Source organism: Giraffa tippelskirchi, chromosome 10 (assembly GCF_054371585.1).
Source record: "Giraffa tippelskirchi isolate mGirTip1 chromosome 10, T2T-mGirTip1v1.2.pri, whole genome shotgun sequence".
NCBI classification, from domain to species: Eukaryota; Metazoa; Chordata; class Mammalia; order Artiodactyla; family Giraffidae; genus Giraffa; species Giraffa tippelskirchi.
Genome location: NC_137284.1, coordinates 61854835 through 61878023, shown reverse-complemented (window position 1 = coordinate 61878023; position 23189 = coordinate 61854835). Strand labels below are relative to the sequence as shown.

At 40.5% G+C, this 23189-nt stretch overlaps 1 long non-coding RNA gene across 1 annotated transcript in view; it reads right to left on the bottom strand.

Moving 5' to 3' along the window:
• The window catches only part of LOC145522681 (uncharacterized), a 275846-nt gene that overhangs the window by 38938 nt on the left and 213719 nt on the right, over nucleotides 1–23189 (bottom strand). The window contains exons 9-10 of the long non-coding RNA XR_014066094.1: nucleotides 14741–14825; nucleotides 9121–9409 (exon numbers count right to left, since the gene is read on the bottom strand). This is a non-coding gene — a long non-coding RNA (uncharacterized LOC145522681). The remainder of the gene's footprint in view (nucleotides 1–9120; nucleotides 9410–14740; nucleotides 14826–23189) is intronic.

Here is a 23189-nt window from a genome sequence, read left to right as displayed (position 1 = left end):
AGGTTGAAATAGAACAATGGACAGTTAAGGTGAACTCATTAACCTTAAAGCCTCAAATTAAATTTGCAGCATAGATGGCAAAATATACAACATTTTACCTTAGCTCCTATCCCATAGTACTCTATGATCCAGTGATGGAGCTTGGGAGGCATTTAGACATTGTGCACAACTGAATTAGATATATTACTGTGCCCTATGGTCACATATTTATACAATGGTCTTCACTATTAGGCTTTGGCTCTGTTGAGGACAAAGCCTGTATCTTAGGCATTTTTGAATTCCCAGCTTTAAGTTCAGGGGCACAGTAAGTATTATGAATTATAACAGTGTAAAGAAACTATAGGCATGAAGGCATACATCTTGAATGACTTGGTGCTAAACTTAGCTGGAATTTTAAGATTGGGAAATTTCCTAAATTCAGATCATCAGGTGACAAATATTTCATCTTCCAATTTTGGCTGACTTCCACCTAAATTTAAGCTACCATACGTTTGCCTTCTGTTGTGAAACCTGGATCAAACAAAATGTAAGATCATCTTTAACAGATATTACTATAAAATAGTTAGAAACATGCTCAGAATATACTTGTAATCTTTAAAATCAGTGCAGAAGTCTTTAGACACCATTAGTGGTACTGCTGTCTCTAACAACCACAGAAGCACTGTTAAGTTGCCACTAACTTTGACAGAAAGAGTATAGAGATTTTGTTGTTTGACCTTCTGATACCCCATGGATTGCAGCATGCCAGGCTCCTCTGTTCTCCACTATCTCCCAGAGTTTGCTCAAATTGATCTCCATTGAATTGGTGATGCTATCTAACCATCTCATCCTCTGCTGCTCCCTTCTCATTTTGCTTTCAGTCTTTCCCAGCATCAGGATCTTTTCCAGTGAGTCAGCTCTTCACATCAGGCGGCCAAAGTATTGGAGCTTCAACTTCAGCATTAATCTTTACAATGAATATTCAGCGTTGAAAGATTTACATATGTTTAGATAATACCAAACCTAAAAGTTCACACTTGTATGAAAGAGATTATTATCGCATAGTTACTGCCTCTTAGTTATTAAGGCAACTCAAAGAGAGTAAAGCTAGTTTTACCTGTTTAATGTACAAGATAATGCTGCTCATACTCACTTGTGTACATAATGGGGTGGCTTGGGATTCTTGGGTTATAGATAAGTTTAAGTTTTGCATAATTGATTTCTACTTGATTTGTGTTAAACAGGTACCTTAAAACATGATTGTGTATATTCCATACTTAATTAACTATACTTTTTACTCCAGGGAGCTCAGAGTGATATGTCAGGTATCAGTTCATTCATTCTCACTACATTTCAATAAAATGGCAATATTCTGATGCTAATTACAGCTTTTAGGGATTGAAGGCAAAGATCAAAATAGAAAAAGAAAATGAAAAAGAAAGGGTGTTTAAATTCCTGTGCTCTCTCTCTCTAGCAATATTCATATGCCAAGTATTTATAATTTGTGCTGTTAGGATAATGCTAGTTGTTATAACAAGCTGGTTCTAAAATGTGTAAAGGCTCACACACAATGGAAGTTTGTTTCTTGCTTACAAAATGTCCTGAATTAGTTTAGGCAAATGGGGAGTATGGAGGAAGGGATGTTTCTCATCATTCAGGGACTCAGGTATTTGGAGTTTTTGCAATCTTCAGCATTTAGTTTCCAAGGTCATTGTAGCGGTTTCTCTGTCTGGTGGCTGGAGGAGAATAGTGTCATGACACATGTATGGGAGGTTTTATGAGTGGGCCTAGAAGTGGCACATATCACTTCTCATACCAGCCCCGCTCCCATCCCCTGCCATTAGCTAGAACTCAGGAACATGGCATTGCCAAGATGCAAAGGAGACCAAGAAATTATCTTCCTGGCTGTGCAGCGTATGTTGCCACAACTCCAGACCATGAAGGGGAAACAGATTTGGGGGATTAGTTAACTGTCATCGCCACATAATCTAAGTCAGAGCTAGGCTTTCTGACCTTACCCTTTAAAGGCTTTTTCCAGTCTGTCCTCTCCCACTGGGGTTACTGATGTCAGGACACCTGGGCTCTAACAGACAACAGCAGCCACACTGAGGGCCATGGCTTACATGTGTTTGCTGCTGCTGCTACTGCTGCTAAGTCACCTCAGTCGTGTCCGACTCTGTGCGACCCCATAGACGGCGGCCCAGCAGGCTCCGCCATCCCTGGGATTCTCCAGGCAAGAACACTGGAGCAGGTTGCCATTTCCTTCTCCAATGCATGAAAGTGAAAAGTGAAAGTGAAGTGGCTCAGTCATGTCTGACTCTTAGTGACCCCATGGACTGAAGCCTACCAGGCTCCTCCATCCATGGGATTTTCCAGGCAAGAGTACTGGAGGGGGGTGCCATTGCCTTCTCCGCATGTGTTTGCTACCTGACCAATTTCTGTTTGTTAAGCCTGGGGCTTCCCAGGCCTTTAGCTGGTGCTAATGCCTGGGTTCTCTGTAACTGGGGTTCCAGCTCATTCTAGCGACTTTCTGTGGTACTTCTCAAGGCGTCTGTATTAACTACAGACGGGCTTGCACTTCTGCCTATTGTATTTGACCCGATAGTGTTTGTTGTATATCATTTAAAACTCTTTTATAAATAGCTGTCTCTTATGTAAAGTACAACCATCGCCTACTTTTTGCTGTTTATTGTTAGCAAGTCTCTGGGGAGCTAGAAAATAACAGTTCTTCATTTTGAAAAATGATTTTTTTCTACTTCTAGCTCTGTTTCCACCCCACCCCCCCCTTGCCATATTATTTCTTCTGATGGCTTGAAAGTACCTTGAATGTGCCTACAGGTTCTGTTTTGATTACATCCATGAGCCAAAACGAAGTTTTTCCAGGATGCTGAATGATTACATAAATAAAGTGTGAAAGACAAATCCACCTGATTCAGATGTCAATAACTATGGCTAACATTTACTGAACATACAGTACTTTCCAGGCAAGATGCTGAGCTCTCTATAAACATCATTCCATTTAATTCAAATAATCAATTTTGGAGGTTGATATATTATTTGCATTTTATACATAATGAAACTGAGATAGAGAGGGTTTAAATAACTTGTCTGGGCTACACTATTGGTAAGTAGTAACACTATAAATGGAGCCAATATGTGCATAACTCCAAGTCTGGGTTTATCCATCACCATTCTGGTGTCCTGCCAATAGATTACATTCTCAGGTCTCCTACTTTCCATGGGTGCTCTATGTATATAATCTATATAACTCATTGGTATTCTTGGAAAATAAATGGTACACTAAATAAAAATAGATATTTCAAGACATTTTTCTTGATCATCTTGTTCCTCCCATTAAATTATATGCATTAAGGAACAGACTTCTTAGAACCCAGAGCACATTTCCCACCAGATGAGTCAAGACTTGCAACTATAACTATAGTACTTGACAGCACTGCTTAATAAAAAGATTTAAACCCACCTACTACTTTATACTCAATAACAGACTACACTGTCCATAAAGGCAAAACAGTGTGAGAAAAATGATAATGTAACTGTTCCCTAGTGGATATTGATTAAATGTGAGCATTATGAGCTCATTATGCTGGTTAATTTCGATGGAGATTATTAATGCAAGTTAAGTACAATTTAGCACAATTGACAAAAATCCAAGAACATCAATGGAAGGAATAAATGACACATGTGAGTCATAATAAAATTTTAAGCCTTGATATATCTTCAAGATATTTATTTTCATTTATTATTCTAACACCATCTGGAGTCAGAAAGGTCTGACTCTATGTGTGGGTCTTTGGGCAAGTTACATAACACTTTTATGGTGTCTCAGTTTCCTCATGTTTAGAATGAGGATAACAATAGTGCCTAACTCACAGGGTTTATTATGAAGATTAAAAAAGATAATGCATATGAAATATTTGGTAATAACTAATGGGAAGATCCACTAGAGAAGGGATAGGCTACCCACTCCAGTATTCTTGGGCTTCCCCTGTGGCTTAGCTGGTAAAGGATCTGCCTGCAATGCAGGAGACCTGGATTCAATCCCTGCGTTGGGAAGATTCCCTGGAGAAGGGAAAGGCTACCCACTCCAGTATTCTGGCCTGGAGAATTCCATGGACTGTATAATCCACAGGGTCGCAGAGTCAGACATGACTGAGTGACTTTCAGTCTCAAGCAATAGTGAGTGCTTGTCTTAGTTTGCTTAGACTCCCATAACAGAATACTGCTGACTGAGTGCTGTAATAGAAATTTATTTCCTCACAGTTCTGGAAGGTTAGAAGTCTAAAGTCAATGTGATGTCAAGGTTGGTTTCTGGTGAAACCTTTCTTCTTGGCTTGCAGGTGCCAGCCTTCTTGCTGAGTTCTCATGTGACCTTTTCTCTGTGTGTGAGGAGAGAAGCAAGTTATCTGGTATCTCTTAAAATAACGTTAGTTCCTCTAAGGATGCCAGATTTATTGGACTAAGACCCCACCCTATGGCTTTATTTAACCTTAATAGCTTCCTTATGAATGCCAAAGAATTGATGCTTTCAAACTCTGGTACTGGAGAATACTCCTGGAAGTCCCTTGGACAGCAAAGAGATCAAACCAGTCAATCTTAAGGGAAATCAACCTTGAATATTCATTGGAAAGACTGATGCTGAAATTGAAGTTCCAATACTTTGGCCACCTGATATGAAGAACTGACTCATTGGAAAAGACCCTGATGCTGGGAAAGATTGAAGGCAGGAGGAGAAGGGGACGACAGAGGATGAGGTGGTTGGATGGCATCACTGACTTGATGGGCATGAGTTTGAGCAAGCTCCGGGAGTTGGTGATGGACAGGAAAACCTGGCATGCTGCAGTCCATGGGGTCACAAAGAGTTGACCATGACTGAGTGACTGAACTGAACTGATGCAGCGAACAGCCGACTCAATGGAAAAGTCCCTCAGGCTGGGAAAGATTGAGGGCAGAAGGAGGAGAGGGCATTAGGAGATGAGATGGCTGAATGGCATTACCTGTGCAGTGGACATGAACTTGGGCAAACTTCAGGAAATGATGATGGACAGGGAGGCCTGGCATGCTGCAATCCATGGCATCGCAAAGAGTCAGACATGAATGGGCAACTGAACAACAACCTCCTTCTGAAAAAGTGAAAGTGTTAGTCACTCAGTCATGTCTGACTCTTTGTGAACCCCATGAACTGTAGCCCTCCAGTCTTCTCTGTCCATGGAATTCTCCAGGCAAGAATACTGGAATAGGATGTCATTTCCTTCTCCAGAGGATCTTCCCCACCCAGGGATCAAACCCACATCTCCTGCATTGCTGGTAGAATCTTTATCATCTGAGCCAACAGGGAAGCCCTAATAGCTTCCTTATAGGCCCTATCTTCAAATATAGACACATTGGTAGTTAGAGCTTCAACTTACATATTTCAAGGGAATACAATTCAGTTTATAGCAGTGCTCAAAGATAGTACAATTGTTATTTTTTTCTATTACTTCATTTTTATTATATATCCATTCAGCACAAAGCTTTATTTCATAGGGATACAAGACCGTGTTAATGTTTTCAAAGTAAAACTCAACTTGGATTCCTTGAGGGAATCTCCAGAGCAAAAGTTGTTTAGGAACTGATCAGAGTTACTGGTAGTGAGATATTAATCTGATGTCTGAGACATGCAGTGGTGGTGGTATGTGTGCCTGTGTGTGATGCTGTCTATAGAGCAAAACATAAAGTCTTGAAAACAGTTCATAGAACTGAGATTTTAGGATATCTTGCATGATTAACGCTGCAAAACTAATGTTTCTTTCCTTTTGCTGTTTTTTTTTCAAGTTAAAATTGAGCCAGGTCTGTGAGTTCCCATGTTGACTGAATTGGAAATCTAGAGTTGATGCTCAAATGCTCAACTAAATGCCTTTTTTTTCTTTCATTTTGTACACTGTTATCTTCTTTCTGCCTCATCCTAGTCAAAGTATCTCAGAGGTGGTAGGACTCTATGTCTTCAAGAATCAAGTATATATTCTAAAGTTTGATGCCTGAATTATTTATTCGGATTTTGGCATTTGGGGGTCATATTACTGACCATCAAAGATTGACAACACAGAGCAAATGTTAGCAAGATGACGAGTGTTGGCTTCTTAGAGCAATTTTGAAAGGAAGTTCTAATCTTAAAAAGAGCTCTTTCCAAAACTTAGAAGTGACAGGCTGCCTGGGGTAGGCGGTAGTTTGCTTTGCTGGTCAAAGTCACCTGCATTTCCATGCAGAACAATTTTGAAAGAGTTTTTTCCCTCTTCTTTTGGCAGGACATTTGTCATCATAATAAAGATCTGGTATTTACCAGACCCTTTTAAACAAATAATCTGAAAGCAACAGGAGGAAATCTGTAGTAATTTACAATCAGCCCTTAATTTAGAGCTATTTAGATTTTTCACAGTATGCCTGAAATGAACAAAATTTATACCAAGTTCAAGACTTCCACAGCCAAACCTGTTCTCCTGAAGGTGACAGCTTACTCCTGACACTGAACCTAAGGCCTGGGGTTTTACACCATGTCCTTAGAGCAGTATCTGCATACTAGGTCTGTAGCTTTCTAGAGGGCTTTATGAGGGAAGGACCGCTCTGGGAAAAGGACTGTTCTCCCCAGAGGTAACATTTTTGTTACATCAGCTTCAAGACAAGTGAATCTAGATCTATGCTTGGGGGATGGAAAAAAGAAGAGTAGAAAATCTGGTCCTTAATCCACATAGCATGTAAATGAGGTAAGATGACATGATCATTGTACTCTCAAGATCCCATAATGAAGTACTATACAATGTGGATGCAGAACTCAATTCAGAAGCCTTATTTCCCAGAAGGAAAGACTACTGTGGACTGACACAGAAAAGGTGGGACTCCAGCTAAGTCTTTTCATTCTTTCATAAATAGTTATTGAATATTTTCTACATGCCACTCACTGAGCTGAGGGGAGGATGGTGATAAAGAATAAATGGTCCCTTGTACAAAAGTGTTATGTTCAAAGGGGGAAAGAAGCATAAAATATCTGAAAAAGAGTTTCAGGTTATAAAAGGGGCAATGAGAAAAATAAGGTATTTACAAGGAATACCTTATAAACAAGGAATAAAAAAGTAAATTTTAAACAGTGTGGTCAGGGAGGGTCTCTCTCAGGAGGTGACATTTTAGCTGCTATTGGATGACAGGAAATATTCAGCCATAAGAACATCCAGGGGGGAAGCACCACTGGATTGGGGACCACCAATGTGAAGGGTGAAGGTAGTGAATCTGGGCTTGACCGAGCCTGGCTGAGAGCTGTGGGAGCAGACCAAGAGTTGCTGATGCTGGGCGTGGGGAGAGGTGGTGATTTTAAAAAGGAAAATTGATTAACTTAGAAATGTACTTCATCCTTCCACCTTGGCCCTTTTCTGATATACCTTCCCTGCAGAGGTATGCTAAGTAACATGCTCAGAGCTCCTTGAAGCAAAGCAAATACAGTGAAACCAAAAGCTGATCATGCCCATCAGCCGATCATTCACAGAGCACCTTCAGATCTGGGAGTTAAGGTCTCTATTTCTTTGTTCCTTTTAAAGAGCTTTCATCTTTTCCATCTCTATGAGAAGAGGGGACAATTTACTGTTATGATATTTGCTTAACATTAAAATGTGAACTGTGCCTTCCTCGAGACAGTTAGTGGTGTGTGTGCGTGTGTGTGTGTGTGTGTGCACGCACGCACGCGTGTGTATAATGGCCTTGCATCTCTGAAGTCTGACTTAGGGTGGGCCCCAGCTTCCTTCCCTTGCCTCCTGCCATTCACTCATGTGTCAGCTGAGATCTGCCAGAACCCCTCTCTAATGGTTCCCAGGGCTGTGCTTAGGGCCTTGGAGCCAGGGGAGCCTTTTTCATGGGGGCTCATCGCTAGAAGTCCCTTCTCTTATAGCTCTGAGAAAGTATGGCTTTAGTGTTTCTGGTTCCCATTCTTTGGAAATCATAGTACTCAGTACTGGCCCACCCAACTTGGCATTGCATTCTCCCTAAATCAAGTGTATGTGTGGTGGTGTATTATTTCAAATAGGTCATTAACCAAAAGACTCTGTAGTTCCCCTTACAGTGCTATCGGGCAGAATATCACCTTGGTCTGTGTTTATTTGTAAACAGCCTCAGGCCCTGAAGTAAAAGAAAGCTTTGTACCCATTAGATGTGCAGGATTAGACCCACATATCCTCCTAATTTACCCTGGAAAGAGATCTTGGTACATTTTTCTGCATAGACCACAATCTCTGTTCTTGAACAAATTGCTTCTAAGACTGTCTTCCTACAGATTAGTGTGTATTTCTGAAAAGATTCCATCATTGTTTTCCTAATGAAAGAGGAGCAAAAAAACCCCAAAAGATGCCAAATCTTTATAAAAGGTAACTCCTTGATGACAAAATCTTTAGAAAAAAAAATCACTAAAGATGAGAACAGGTGAATCAGTTGGTCTCTAATTCATACAAGGCGGTGCAGGGTGGAGGGGAGATATGCTAATGTTATTAGGATACTAGATAGAAATGCAAACTTTCTTATTAATATTCAAAAGGATAAATATAAGTGCCAAATTCCAATTGTGGGTAACCTAAAATTATAACAAAATTGTACATAGCCAGTATTTTCTGACAGGGGATATTTCTTATCTCTATGGTTAGAAACAAAATAAAAATTTTTGATGAAAATAAAAGTGATCATATTAGGGCTGTATTGTTAAGGATGCAGTAAATCTGCAAATATTTACTTCTCCCAGTGCCTTTTTAAATTCTGAATTTGAGACTCACAATATTACATTTGACTCTACACACATCCTTCCTATGAAAAGCTTCACATATTTTGGGGATATTATCCTGGTGGCTCAGATGGTAAAGAATCTGCCTGCAATGCAAGGGATCCAAGTTCAATCCCCGGGTCAGGAAGATTCCCTCCCCGTTGGGAGAAGGGAATAGTTACCTACTCCTGTATTCTTGCCTGGAGAATTCCATGGACAGCGGAGCTTGGTAGGCTTCAGTAGGACATGACTAAGTGATTTTCACTGTTTTTCACCCATATTGGGAGTGAAGAATAGAGAGGGAATTCTGTTTAACTTTTCAGGTGAGATTCAGTGAGGTGTTTATAACTCACCTCAGCAATCATCTGGGTTAGGAACAGAATTGGACATAGGAATGTCCAGTCCAGGGTATTAGTCATTGGTCAGAGAAGAGCTGAGCAGTAAATCAGTGCAGCAGGTTCCATGAGGAAGATGGATGGGCAAGGTGACCAGCCTGTGAGTGACCATGCTGCCCCACTCAGATCCGTGTTGTCAATTATGGCTTCCTGCTGGGCACCTGAGGCTGAGGCAGCTGCGTCTAATTGCACCCAGCATTAATGGCGTGTACATGCTCTACTCATCACTGGGAGATTACCGGATTACCTGGGATTAAAAAAAGGGAAGGTTGTCAGATCAGCTGACACCAAGTCCAATTTAGGTTTTAAAACTATAACAACTTCTTGGCTTTTAAACAAGCCTATCCGCAACTCTTCTTTCTCAAGGCTAAAAAGCCACTTTCCAAGGGCTTCTCGGGATTGAAAGGCAATGAATTTACAAGTGTTCCTGAGTCCACAATGGGTAGCTGTCCAAATTTCAGTTTCCTTGTCTAAAAATCAGGATAATAACATCTACTTCTTAAGGCTATTGAAGGATTAAATCAGACAAACTAAGTAAAACTCACAGTACTGCCTAGAATATAATGAATCCTCAGTAAAAATGAATAATGATCATATACCAGAAATCTTCAGTGCTTTTATTACATTATTTCCCTTTTCTGAAAATATAAGCATTTTTTAAGAATTATAACTTGATCTTATTTGTTTCAGACTTGCTATAAACAGATAAATGTATTCATCATCCATCGATCCACTCACCCATGCACAGAGCAAATATTTTTTGAGTCCCTGTTATGTTTGCTCATGTCAGGCAAAGAAGAGAGACAAGGTCCCTGCTCCCATTGAATGTAAACTCTTGAGGAAAAGATAGACGAAACAACAACCAAAGATTATACTATGTAAAAATACCAGATAGTAATAAATAATAGGAGGAAGGGGTGAGAGGACGGAGAATGACGAGCAGAGATGGGAGCAGTCACAAGACACAAGAGTCAGTGAAAGCCTCTGTGGAGGTGACACCTAAGTGAAGGCAGGAATAAATGGAGAGAACGAGGCATTTGATGATCTGGGAAAACACTATTCAAGACCAAAGGCATGGAAGAACAAAGGGGTAGGAAGGAGACTGGAATTTTCAAGGCAAAACAAGACAGCCTCAGGGTCTTAGTTCACTTCTGCTATAGCAGCCCCAGCCTCCAGGCTGGTCTCCCTGTTTTGGCTCCTACTACAGCCAACTCCCCACTCAGCAACCAGAGTGTTTTTTTTAGAGAATCATGTTATTTCCCAGATCACAAATTCACAGTTTTCAGTTTTCTGAGTGGTTTCCCATCTCACTCAGAAAAAAATCCAAACTCCTCATGTGGCTTTCAAGGGTCACCCAAGACCAGCTGGCCCTGCCAATCTTCTCTAGCACTACGCTCCTCTAGCTTCCTCCTCTCCAGGAGGGAGGGAGGTCAGCATGGTAAGACATGGCTTCAGTTCAGTTCAATTCAGTTCAGTCGCTCAGTCGTGTCTGACTCTTTGCGACCCCATGAACCGCAGCACACCAGGCCTCCCTATCCATCACCAACTGCCGGAGTCTACCCAAACCCATGTCCATTGAGTTGGTGATGTCATCCAACCGTCTCATCCTTTGTCGTCCCCTTCTCCTCCTGCCCCCAATCTTTCCCAGCATCAGGGTCTTTTCAAATGAGTCAGCTCTTCGCATCAGTGGCCAAAGACATGGCTTAGGAGCCATTGTAGTCAAGGGGAGAACTGAAGGCCAGAGTGGCAGTGCTTGGGTGTTAGACTGCGGATATATTTGAGAGGAACACTGACGGGACTTGCTGAAAGATTGTCTGTGGGTTCTGGCTTTGTATCTCCTTGGTTTCTCCAAGTTGTCAAGTGTTGTCAACGGCTGCTCCTAGCTCGGACTTCCTGTCCCTGGAGGCCTTATTCCTCCTTTCCCTGGAACATTATTCTTCTGTAGCAAACTAAAAGGCAACGCATGGAAAACTTGATTTTTTAAATGGTCAAATTTTCCCCCAGGAAATTTCATCTCTGCATGACCCCAGAATTGAAGCCATTCTGCAGAATTACAGGGAAATCTTAGCAATGTGGGTGGGCATTCAATGGGTAGATAATTCAGGACCTTCAAGAAGGGATGTAAAGGGAAAAGAGATGAAAATCAAGTCATACTTTTAGCATTATTTATGTATGGCTGTTCTGATACAGTTTTCACTGAAACAAATATTGACAGAATTGGCTGAAATACTGTTTTGAATATTTGTGAGTCTCTATTATTTTTACTATGAAACTTATTTTATAAGGTTGAAAATATTAAATGTATGAGAATGTATTTTGCAAAAAAACAATATTGTAGGCTTGGCATGGCAATAGCCTTCAGAGCCATGTGTAATCTGGCTCCTATTACCTCTTTCAACTCTATTCCATTCATAGTCTTCTCACTGCCATTTCTAAAAGATATCTCCTTAAGAATTTTGCACTGACTGTTATTTTTGCCTAGACATCAGTTCTCCCAGGTGCCAAAATGCTAACTCACTCACATGGTTCCAGTCTTGCTCAAATGTCACCCCCTCAGTGAGCTGAACCTTGACCATTCTATTTAGATTGCACTCAGCTCACCAACCCCAACCCATTCCCTTGCTCCTGATTCCCCTCTTATCCAGTTCTATGCGTTCTACAGCACGTATTCTAACCTACTATATAATTTACTTTTGCATTTTGTTTATTGTTTGTCTAGGATGAAGTTCCAAGAGGGCAAAGATTTTTAACCTATTCTGCTCACTGAATAGATCAAGTACTTATAATAGGGCCAGGTACGTACGAGGTTTTCAGTGAATGTTTGTTGAGTAGATGGATGAATGACTGAATTTTTAATTTTGTATTAACATGGTGAGGTAGAGAGTGGAATGGAAGAAATCGTAGGATGAGGACCTAAGCTATATATGCCTACCACAAATTCAGATATAACTTCCCACAAGTAGCATTCCTAACATCCAAAAAAAAAAAAAAAAAAAGCCTTAGGAGGAGACATGATTGGACAGAGCTACCCTGCCAATCCTCAGCCTCCTGGCCTTAAATCCCTAGGGGCTAAGGATCACCCTCAAGGCCTCCTCCAGTGTACTACGTGAGTAAATAATTCATCCTGAGGAGAAATTTCTAAAATAAGGGCTTCAAAAGAAGTTGGCACCCTCATTGTATCTGATCCCTCCACCTTTGCACGAGGGCCAGAGTTTTCAGGAGATGGGGCTGGAAAAATAGTGGGGCTAAGAAAAGCCAAGTCACAAGGCAGCACTGTTTCGTGACCCAATAGCAGAATGTGATGGCTGTTGGGGGAAGGACATTTTCCTATATACCCACTTTAGTTTGGAAAATATTGGCATGTCAAGGGAAAATGGCCCATTAGGACAGGAGTAGAGAAATTGCTCCAAGAATTTCATGCATGTCTACTGATAGCTGGGTCTTAACTGCAGGAGCTTTGTACAAACTGCACAATGATTTCCCCTGGGACCACAGCCCAGAGACCACAGTGTGGGGTCAGGAGGATTGCTAGGAGTGGCGGGATTTAGAAGAAAGTGTTCTCCAGCCACATAACTAGGGTGAGGGAAGGCTTAATAACTGGTAGATAATTTCTGTTGCTGGGGTTTCACTATACCCAGACTGGTGTGCTTGAGGAAATTCCCATTTGGTATGCTTAGATTGGGGCAATTTCAAGTCAAGGAAGGTCTTTCTAGGTTCTGTACCACACAGCCCTGGTTTGGTATTAATATGCAGCGGTGGAGGGTGAAGACCTTCCTACTGGATTGTGGAAATCACATTTGCAAAATGAAATTAGTAGCACCAGAGTGAAGAAATAAGAACTGAGAAGCCCATTTCTCTGCCATACACATACAAACGGACAGCACAAGAAATTGCTGAGTTTCCTTGGAGGCATCATGGTCCCAAAGTTGTACAACTTCATGAAGAATGATGTCAGGAAAGAAAGATGTAAAATTGCAGAAGGATCCTGTTCAAAGTCACAGGAAGCAAGTTCTTTACATTTAGGAAGTACTGGCCACTTGATGGATAAAAACTTTTTGAAGTTCCACAATTTCCTATTTCTTACTGTCCCTGGGTGCCCTAAGTTGTTTTGGAACAACACAAGGTATAATGAGCACATGAGTAAAAATACACATTTCCTTTTTCTTTCCTCTCCAGGCAGCAGCAAGCATGCCTGACTTATTGCCAAGTGGCAGTGAGGGAAAGAGGCACTCACTGAGTGGGGTTTCCTTTTAGAGTTTGAAACCATAAGTTAGACCTGTGGCAGTAGTTCCCAAGTTTGGCACATCTTCTGGATTACCTTAGGGAGAGCTTTGAAAATTATAATGACTGTGTTCTACCCTAGACCTGCCTGGAGGGAGAGGAACAGGCATCTGTATTTTCATTAGCTCCTCAAGGGACTCTTGGGAATCCAAGGGCCCAGTGTCTAGAGGTACCATGGAAGGGAAAGCTGGTTTAAGGAATCTCTCTGAGATGCTAGAGATGGCTCTGTGGGATGTGGTGTGTGTGTTTGGAGAAATGAGATGGAGAATGATCAAAATAGGAGAGAGACAGAGAGAAGCAGAGAGAAGGAGGGGGAGACTGGGGGCCAGAGATGACAGAGGGAGAGAAAGAGATAGGGAAACAGGCAGGAGACAGAGAGAGGAAGGGAGACATGGAGAGTCTGGCAGAGAGATCGGGACAGAAGGAGAGTGGGTGGAGGAGGGGATCTGAGACCTAGACCCAGGCAAGCACCCAGGACAGACCTGCTGTCACAGACCCTGACACAGAGCAAAAGTAGGTAGCTATGTCCTGAGATGAATAAAAGAAGGACAAAATGTCACTGTAGTTTTTAGAGAACAGTCACCATTTCAGAAATCCTTTGATTCTGGACCTTATTCTAGAAAGAAGGAAGGAAATCACACTTACTGAATGCCTATTATGCGTTTGACCCTAAATATATGAGTTCATTCATTCATTCATTCACAACCATGAAGGGCATCCCACATGCCAAGCACTGTGTAAGGTATTGGGATTACAAAGACAGAAAAGACTACCCAGAGAAACATGTGCTCTGTAATTGAGGGGAGCATACTTTGGGAGACTTTGGGAAGGGCTTTCAACTCATACTGGGTGGGGTGAGGGGATGAGTTAGGAAAGGTTTTCAAGAAGAGGTGGCACTTAAATGAAATGTTAGGTAATCCTAATATTAACTACTCTAAGTAGTTCAGTAAGGTTGGAACAGAGAGAGTTAAGGGAGAGAAAGGAAGAGATAGGGACTGGAGAGGCTGGTGTACTGGAGCTAGGTGGTGAGGTGCTTGACTATCCTGAGTGCAGTGGGTGATGATGAAGGAGTTAAAGCAGGCAACAACAGGACCACATTTGTGGCTGAGAAGGAGCAACCTGGTGGCAGCACAGAGAATGCACTAGGGAGGAGGTGAGACTGGAGAAGGGAGTCTGATGGCCTGAGGTGAAGCACTGTGGGGAGGAAGGGGCTGGCAGGACCAGAGAGAGAGGAGCGAGTCAAGGACAGTGCCCAAGGTTCTTTTTTAGCATATGGTTGGATCATGGTGCCACTTACCACTCACTCTTTGCTTTAATATAACTCTTCGGTTTGCCTTCACAATCACCCTACATCATTTTTAACATATCAAGGAAGAAAAGTCCTGAAAAAAACAAACAGAAAATGGAAGAAAGCTCAAGGTCCCCAACTTGTAAACTGGGAGCTAGGATCCAATTTCAGGTTGGCCTGAGTTCTGACATAATGCTTCCAATGACCCAGGCAGATGAAAAACTTAATAAGGCTTAAAAAAGGGAGAATATGGCTTTGAGTTGGCTGCATTTACAATAGAGACAACATGAGCTAAGATCTGAAGAGCAGAATCCCAGTACCTGAAATTTATTCTTGACTGCAGTTCGCACGGTGAGATATGACCTCCTTTTCGACAAAGTTGTCAATGGTCTCTTGCCTATGCTGTGCAGCCTCTTTATATCTCACTGATGGAAAATAGGATCGAATCAAGATTTTAGAGAGGAAAAAAAAACTGCTGTTAAAAATGTCCTTACAAAAAAGTGACATGACACATCTTAACCTTTGTCTCAGAGATTTGCTTAAACCACCTCCAAAAGTAAGTTGTTTAAAAACAGTTATCTTGCTAGCGGAGTTTAGTAAAAAATTAAACTTTTTTTGATGGAAAATAGATCTTTATCCAGACTCTTGTGTGGTAGTAATGTGCCATGATGCCTTAAAGAGGCATTGTGTACCTAGGCTCTCTAAGCCAAAGTGTTATTATAAAGAAGTCCTCTGACCAGGCCACTGACAGAAATGCAACTGCCAAACTTACCTGGGCAATATATGGGTCATCCCTGAAATCATCAAACACATCTCAATCTTACTTTGAACTTCTGCTCTTTCTTTGGCTGAAACTGAATTTAGCCTGCCTGTCTAATATCTTTGAAATTACCTTTTCCTCTCAGTTTGGATGGAAACAGTTTCCTCATTAGTGAAATAGCAAACTATTTGTAGAAATCGGGCTTCCCTAATGGCTCAGTGGGTAAAGAATTTGCCTACAATGCCAGAGACACAGGAGACGCAGGTTTGATCCCTGGGTCAGGAAGATCCCTTGGAGAAGGAAATGGTAACCCACTCCAGTATTCTTGCCTGGGAAGTCCCACGGACAGAGGAGCCTGGCAGGTTAGCCTATAGGGTCGCAAAAAGTTGGACATGACTGAACAACTAAGCATGCACACACACATTTATAGGAACAGAAAATACATAGGCTATTTGTAACATTTCTGTAATCTACTTTTTCATGCTTTGGGTTGGCTGCATATTAAAGATAGGTTTGATTTAGATTTGCCTCCTATATTTTTCCCTCAATGCTTATCTTTATCCAACTTGTCTCCCTAAATACACTTTTCTTCTCTCACAAACACATCCCAGTCAGGAGTTACAACTGTTGGTCTCAACCGCCTTTTGGTTTGTCACTCCCTTTCTTGGGCGTCTACCTGCTGGGGCTTGTGCCCGGGCTCCCAACACCTTGGCTTCCCCATCTGTTGGATTGCCTCCACTCACCTTGAGAGATCACTATGAGGCATACAGCTCATAAATATCACCATAAATCGCTTGGCAAAAATATGTCTCAACATCTGTGATGCCAGATTCAGAAGAGCTTGACTGTGTGTGTCTGGTCAAAAGAAAAATGAGGTGGCCTTTTGATGCTGGACAGCAAAGTGAGAGGCTGGCAGTGTTCATGTTTCTGATGGGCCTGGGCTGTGCTTTCTTCAGCTGTCTTTGCTAGCAGTGACATGCTCTAGTATTCTTTCCCATTTATAGCAGCCAGCAGGCTTACAGGTCAATTCCTTTTCTTTTTCTTCAGTTACTTAGAAGGGCCTTCTTTCCCCAGTTTTTAAGAGCAGGGATTTCAGACAGTAACCCCACCCTTCCACACCAGGTCACGTAAATGTCTAGGCACCACCCTCCCTAGATGGGCAGTAGGCCCATTTATGCAAGAGAACAATAAGGAGATGGTTCCTTGGCATCTGCTTCTTTGGCAATGGAGGAGAAGGAGGTGACTGAAGCCAGACATGTTGGCTCCATGCACATGCCCAAGCCTTTTATAAAGTCTCACCCTGTTGAGCAACAAGAAGGTGACTGTCTCCATGTTAACACCACCAATGACAATATTAAAACTGAGTTGGCTAGGTTTTTTTCACTGAAATCCTGGCTTAAAGGGTGTGTCCACATGTCTGCAAAGCATAAATGGCAAGAACCAAAAGAGAAGAGAAGCAAAGTGAAATGACTCCTTTCTTGGCAGGAAAAAAAAAAAAAGATTCCAGTTGAGAATAAAGGCGATTACCACTACAGCTGGCCAAAGACCTAGTTTAAAGACAATAACCAATGATTTAAATATAGAGGTCTTTAGGTCTCTGAAACTCAGTCACCTATAAACTGAACTAGCTAGGTAACTGTTAATTTACCATTCAGCCCAAATGCACTTCGTGCCATCATTTTCAAATTCTTCTGCTGAGTTAACCACACCTACCACTGCAGGTACTCATCTGCCTCCTGTCTTTGTGCCTGCTGTTCTCTCTGCCTGAAATACCTTTGCAGTCTTTTTACACTTGATGGTGGTGGTTTAGTCGCTAAGTCATGCCCAGCTCTTGGGTTCCAAGGTCTGTGGCTCGCCAGGCTCCTCTGTCCACGGGATTCTCCAGGAGATCTTTTCAACCCGGGGATCAAACCCCTGTCTCCTGCATTGCAGGCACATTCTTTACCAACTGAGCCACCAGGGAAGCCCCACTTCCATGCATTACACTTGAGGAATGCATATTCACTTTCTAGACTCCATCTCAAAGATCTCCACCTTTTATGTGCCCCTCCCCCCAGACAGAACTGGTTGCTCCTGAGAGGCTCTGTTCAAATTATACCACAGGATTATTATTATTATTATTATTATTTAATTTGAAGGCTGCTTCTTGTTCATTCTGTATTCTTGGCACTTTGTACAATCCTACATACTGGGCGCAATTAACTTTGTCTGTTCTAATGATAGGGAAGAGCCCTTTTATTTATCCAGACTTTAGTTAATAATTTGTTAAGATGGGATCTGATTTCTGACACATGCTCTCAATTTTTGACTTCATACAGTTTTTCCTATTTTCATACAATCTGAGGCTGAATGTAGAGAATCTATATTGCTTTAAAAAAAGTTGTATCCCAGTCACTAAAATCTTCCTTTTGAGTAGAATCTAGGACTTTGGCATTTTGCCATGTAGGTGAAGGGAGAGAAGTTCAAACATGACTAAGAAAGCCAGTGTAGGTTGAAAAAAAGGAGAAATGATACCAAGAAAGCAAATTTTCTCTTTTAGTACAAAATGATGTTTCTTCAAATTGGGTGTGCCAACCAAAGCTACCTTCAGGCGGACTTTACTTGCATAACCTGCATATATTAGAATCTAGAGTTTTGACTGACCTTAGCTTCAAAGGCAGGAATTTTATTTGAATAAATTCTTTCATCCTTTTATTAGATCAATCATCAGTTTTCTTAAGACCCCAGGCACATTTATCTCCCTGCATTCCTTCACCTATAGTAGAAGAAAGCCAGAGATCTGACTTCATTTACTTCCTCTCAGCCCTTTACATTGAAAAATTTCCTTAAAATTAATCAAGTGAATCCACTTATTGATTGATTATATCAGATTTATATTCATCAGATTTATAAATTGATATTTATCAGGTTCATAAATCAGATTGATAAATTTTGATAAATCAGATTGATAAATTGATATTTATCAAACTGATAAATCAGATTGATTTTATTCTTTGCAGCCAAAGATGGAGAAGCTCTATACAGTCAGCAAAAACAAGACAGGGAGCTGACTGTGGCTCAGATCATGAACTCCTTATTGCCAAATTCAGACTGAAATTGAAGAAAGTAGGGAAAACCACTAGACCATTCAGGTATGACCTAAATCAAATCCCTTATGATTATACAGTGGAAGTGAGAAATAGAGTTAAGGAACTAGATCTGATATACAGACTGCCTGATGAACTATGGACGGAGGTTCGTGACATTGTACAGGAGACAGGGATCAACACCATCCCCACGGAAAAGAAATGCAAAAAAGCAAAATGGCTGTCTGAGGAGGCCTTACAAATAGCTGTGAAAAGAAGAGAAGCGAAAACCAAAGGAAAAAAGGAAAGATATTCCCATCTGAATGCAGAATTCCAAAGAATAGCTAGGAGAGATAAGAAAGCCTTCCTCGGCGATCAATGCAAAGAAACAGAGGAAAACAACAGAATGGGAAAGACTAGAGATCTCTTCAAGAAAATTAGAGATACCAAGGGAACATTTCATGCAAAGATGGGCTCGATAAAGGACAGAAATGGTATGGACCTAACAGAAGCAGAAGATATTAAGAAGAGGTGGCAAGAATACACAGAACTGTACAAAAAAGATCTTTACGACCCAGATAATCACAATGGTGTGATCACTCACCTAGAGCCAGACATCCTGGAATGTGAAGTCAAGTGGGCCTTAGAAAGCATCACTGTGAACAAAGCTAGTGGAGGTGATGGAATTCCAGTTGAGCTATTTCAAATCCTAAAAGATGATGCTGTGAAAGTGCTGCACTCAATATGCCAGCAAATCTGGAACACTCAGCAGTGGCCACAGGACTGGAAGAGGTCAGTTTTCATCCCAATCCCAAAGAAAGGCAATGCCATAGAATGCTCAAACTACCGCACAGTTGCACTCATCTCATATGCTAGTAAAGTAATGCTCAAAATTCTACAAGCTAGGCTTCAGCAATACGTGAACCCTGAACTTCCAGATGTTCAAGCGGTATTTAGAAAAGGCAAAGGAACCAGAGATCAAATTGCCAACATCTGCTGGATTATGGAAAAAGCAAGAGAGTTCCAGAAAAAACATCTATTTCTGCTTTATTGACTATGCCAAAGCCTTTGACTGTGTGGATCACAATAAACTGGAAAATTCTGAAAGAGATGGGAATACCAGACCACCTGACCTGTCTCTTGAGAAACCTGTATGCAGGTCAGGAAGCAACAGTTAGAACTGGACATGGAACAACAGACTGGTTCCAAATAGGAAAAGGAGTACGTCAAGGCTGTATATTGTCACCCTGCTTATTTAACTTATATACAGAGTACATCATGAGAAACGCTGGTCTGGAAGAAACACAAGCTGGAATCAAGATTGCCAGGAGAAATATCAATAACCTCAGATATGCAGATGACATCACCCTTATGGCAGAAAGTGAAGAGGAACTCAAAAGCCTCTTGATGAAAGTGAAAGAGGAGAGTGAAAAAGTTGGCTTAAAGCTCAACATTCAGAAAACTAAGATCATGGCATCCGGTCCCATCACTTCATGGCAAACAGATGGGGAAACAGTGTCAGACTTTATTTTTTTGGGCTACAAAATCATTGCAGATGGTGACTGCAGCCATGAAATTAAATGACGCTTACTCCTTGAAAGGAAGGTTATGACCAACCTAGATAACATATGTAAAAGCAGAGACATTACTTTGCCAGCAAAGGTCCATCTAGTCAAGGCTATGGTTTTTCCAGTAGTCATGTATGGACGTGAGAGTTGGACTGTGAAAAAAGCAGAGAGCCAAAGAATTGATGCTTTTGAACTGTGGTGTTGGAGAAGACTCTTGAGAGTCCCTTGGACTGGAAGGAGATCCAACCAGTCCATCCTAAAGGAGATCAGTCCTGGGTGTTCATTGGAAGGATTGATGTTGAAGCTGAAACGCCAATACTTTGTCTACCTCATGCGAAGAGTTGACTCATTGGAAAAGACACTGATGCTGGGAAGGATTGGGGGCACGTGGAGAAGGGGACAACAGAGGATGAGATGGCTGGATGGCATCACCGACTGGATGGACATGGGTTTGTGTAAACTCCGGGAGTTGGTGATGGACAGGGAGGCCTGGCATGCTGCGATTCATCGGGTTGCAAAGAGTCGGACACAACTGAGCGACTGAACTGAAAACTGAAACTGAATCCACTTAATTTTTAAGGAGAATTTAAAATGTAAATTAGAAAAACACAATTATCTGTAACACTGATACCTGAAGATAACCATTGCTAACATATTTATTGGCTCATTCATTCAACAACTATTTCTTGGTATATTAATTTATTTCCCCGAGATATTTATTGCATCTATATGCCCACATCTACATTTTTTATTTTACAGACATGGGATCCTAATATCTTTACTGTACTATTAATATTTAATGTACTGTTTGCATACTTCTCTCCTAGGCATTGTTTTATGGTTTACCATGATTCATTTAACCAATTTAATATTACATACTTCAACTATTTCTAAAGTTTTGATATTTTAAACAGAGCTGTAAGGAATATCCTATAGATATTACTTTGCTTTCTTGTCCAATTGTTTCCTTACAACAATTTTTAAATAAAAAATTCTGGGGGAAAATTGTTGCAATTTTTAAAGATTTTGGTGTATTAGGCTAGTTTTTGCTCAGAAACATGGTATTATTTTTTATTGAATTATAACTGACATATAATATTATATTAGTTTCAGGTGTATAACAGTGATTAGATGTTTTATACATTATGGAATGCTCTACATGATAAGTCTAGTTACCATCTGTCACCATACTAAGTTATTATAATACTACTGATTATACTGTCTATACTGTACATGACATCCCTGTGACTTATTTAGTTTACAGCTAGAAGTCTGTACCTCTTAATCCTCTTTACCTGCTTTGATCAATCCCCCATCCACCTCCTCTATCGCAACTACAAGTTTGTCCTCTGTGTCTATGAGTCTGTTTTGTTCCATTTATCTTTTAGATTCCACATGTAAGTTAAGTCATATAGTATTTGTGTTTTTCTCTAACTTATTTCACTAAGCATAATACCCAGTAGGTCCACTCATGTTCAAGCAAATGGCCAGACTTAATTATTTTTCATGGCTGAGTAATACATATACATACATATATAACATCATCCTTATCCATTCATCTTTCAGTGGGTACTTAGGTTGCTTCCATGTCTTGGCTACTGTAAACAGTGCTTCAGTGAACAGAGGAGTACCTATATCTTTTTGAATTAGTATTTTAGTTTTCTTTAGATAAATAGCCAGAAGTGGAATGGCTGGATTGTATGGTAGTTCTATTTTTTAAGTTTTGAGAAACCTCTGTACTGTTTTCCACTGTGGCTATACTAATTTACATTCCCACCAACAGTATATGAGGGTTCCCTTTCTTCCACATTCTCACCAACAGTTTTTTTTTTTTTTTGTCTTTTTGATAATAGCCATTCTAGTAGGTATAAGGTGGTGGTATCTCATCATGATTTTGATTTACATTTCTCTGATGATCAGCAATGTTGAACACCTTTTCATGTGTTTCTTGGCCATCTATATGTCTTCTTTAAAAAATGTCTGTTCAGATCCTCTGCCAATTTTATAATTGGGTGTTTTTTTAAAAATATTGAGCTGTATAAATTCTGCATATATTTTAGGTATCCACCCCTTATTGGGTACATAGTTTGCAAATATTTTCCCCCATTCAGTAGGCTGCCTTTTTGTTTTGTTCACTGTGCAAAAGCTTTCTAATTTGATGTAGTCCCATTTGTTTATTTTTGCTTTTGTTGCCCTTGCCTGAGGAGACATATCCAAAAAATACTACTAAGATCAATTGATAGATCAAGACAGAAGCAAAAAGGAAACAGTGGCCTTAAATGACACATTATACCAATGAATTTAATAGGTATATACAGAATATTTCATTGAACTACAACAGAACACATTCTTTTCAAGTGCACATTAAACATTTTCCACGATAGATCACATATTAGGCCACAGAATAAGTCTCAATAAATTAAGAAGACTTAAATAGCATCAAGTATCTTTTTTGACTACAATGGTATAGGAATTAGAAATCAATTATAGGAACAAACTTGGAAAATATACAAATATGTGGAGACTAATGCTGGAAAAGATTGAAGGCAGGAGGAGAAGGGGATGACAGAGGATGAGATGGTTGGATGGCATCACCAACTCAATGGACATGAGTTTGAATAAACTGGGAGTTGGCTACGGACAGGGAGGCCTGGCGTGCTGCAGTCCATGGGGTCACCAAGAGTCAGACACGACTGAGCGACTGAACTGATCTGAAACAACAAGCAACTAAACAATCAATGGGTAAATGAAAAAGTCAAAAAGGAAATTAAAAAAAAACAACTCTTGTATCACTTGTTTGAGTGCCTGTTTTTCCCATACCTTTACCAACATGAAGTATCATCATTATTTAAGACTTTTACTAATCTGATGTTAAAAATAATATGTTGTTTTAGTTTTTATTAACTCCTTAATTGTGTTGATCATGTCTTTGTTGTACATTTGTGTTTCTTCCTTCACAAATTGTCTATGTAATTTTTGCCTTCTCTTTAAGATTAAAGTTATTGCTTTTTCTTATTGATTTGTAAAAGCTCATTATACATTAACTATAACCTCACTATCTAGTA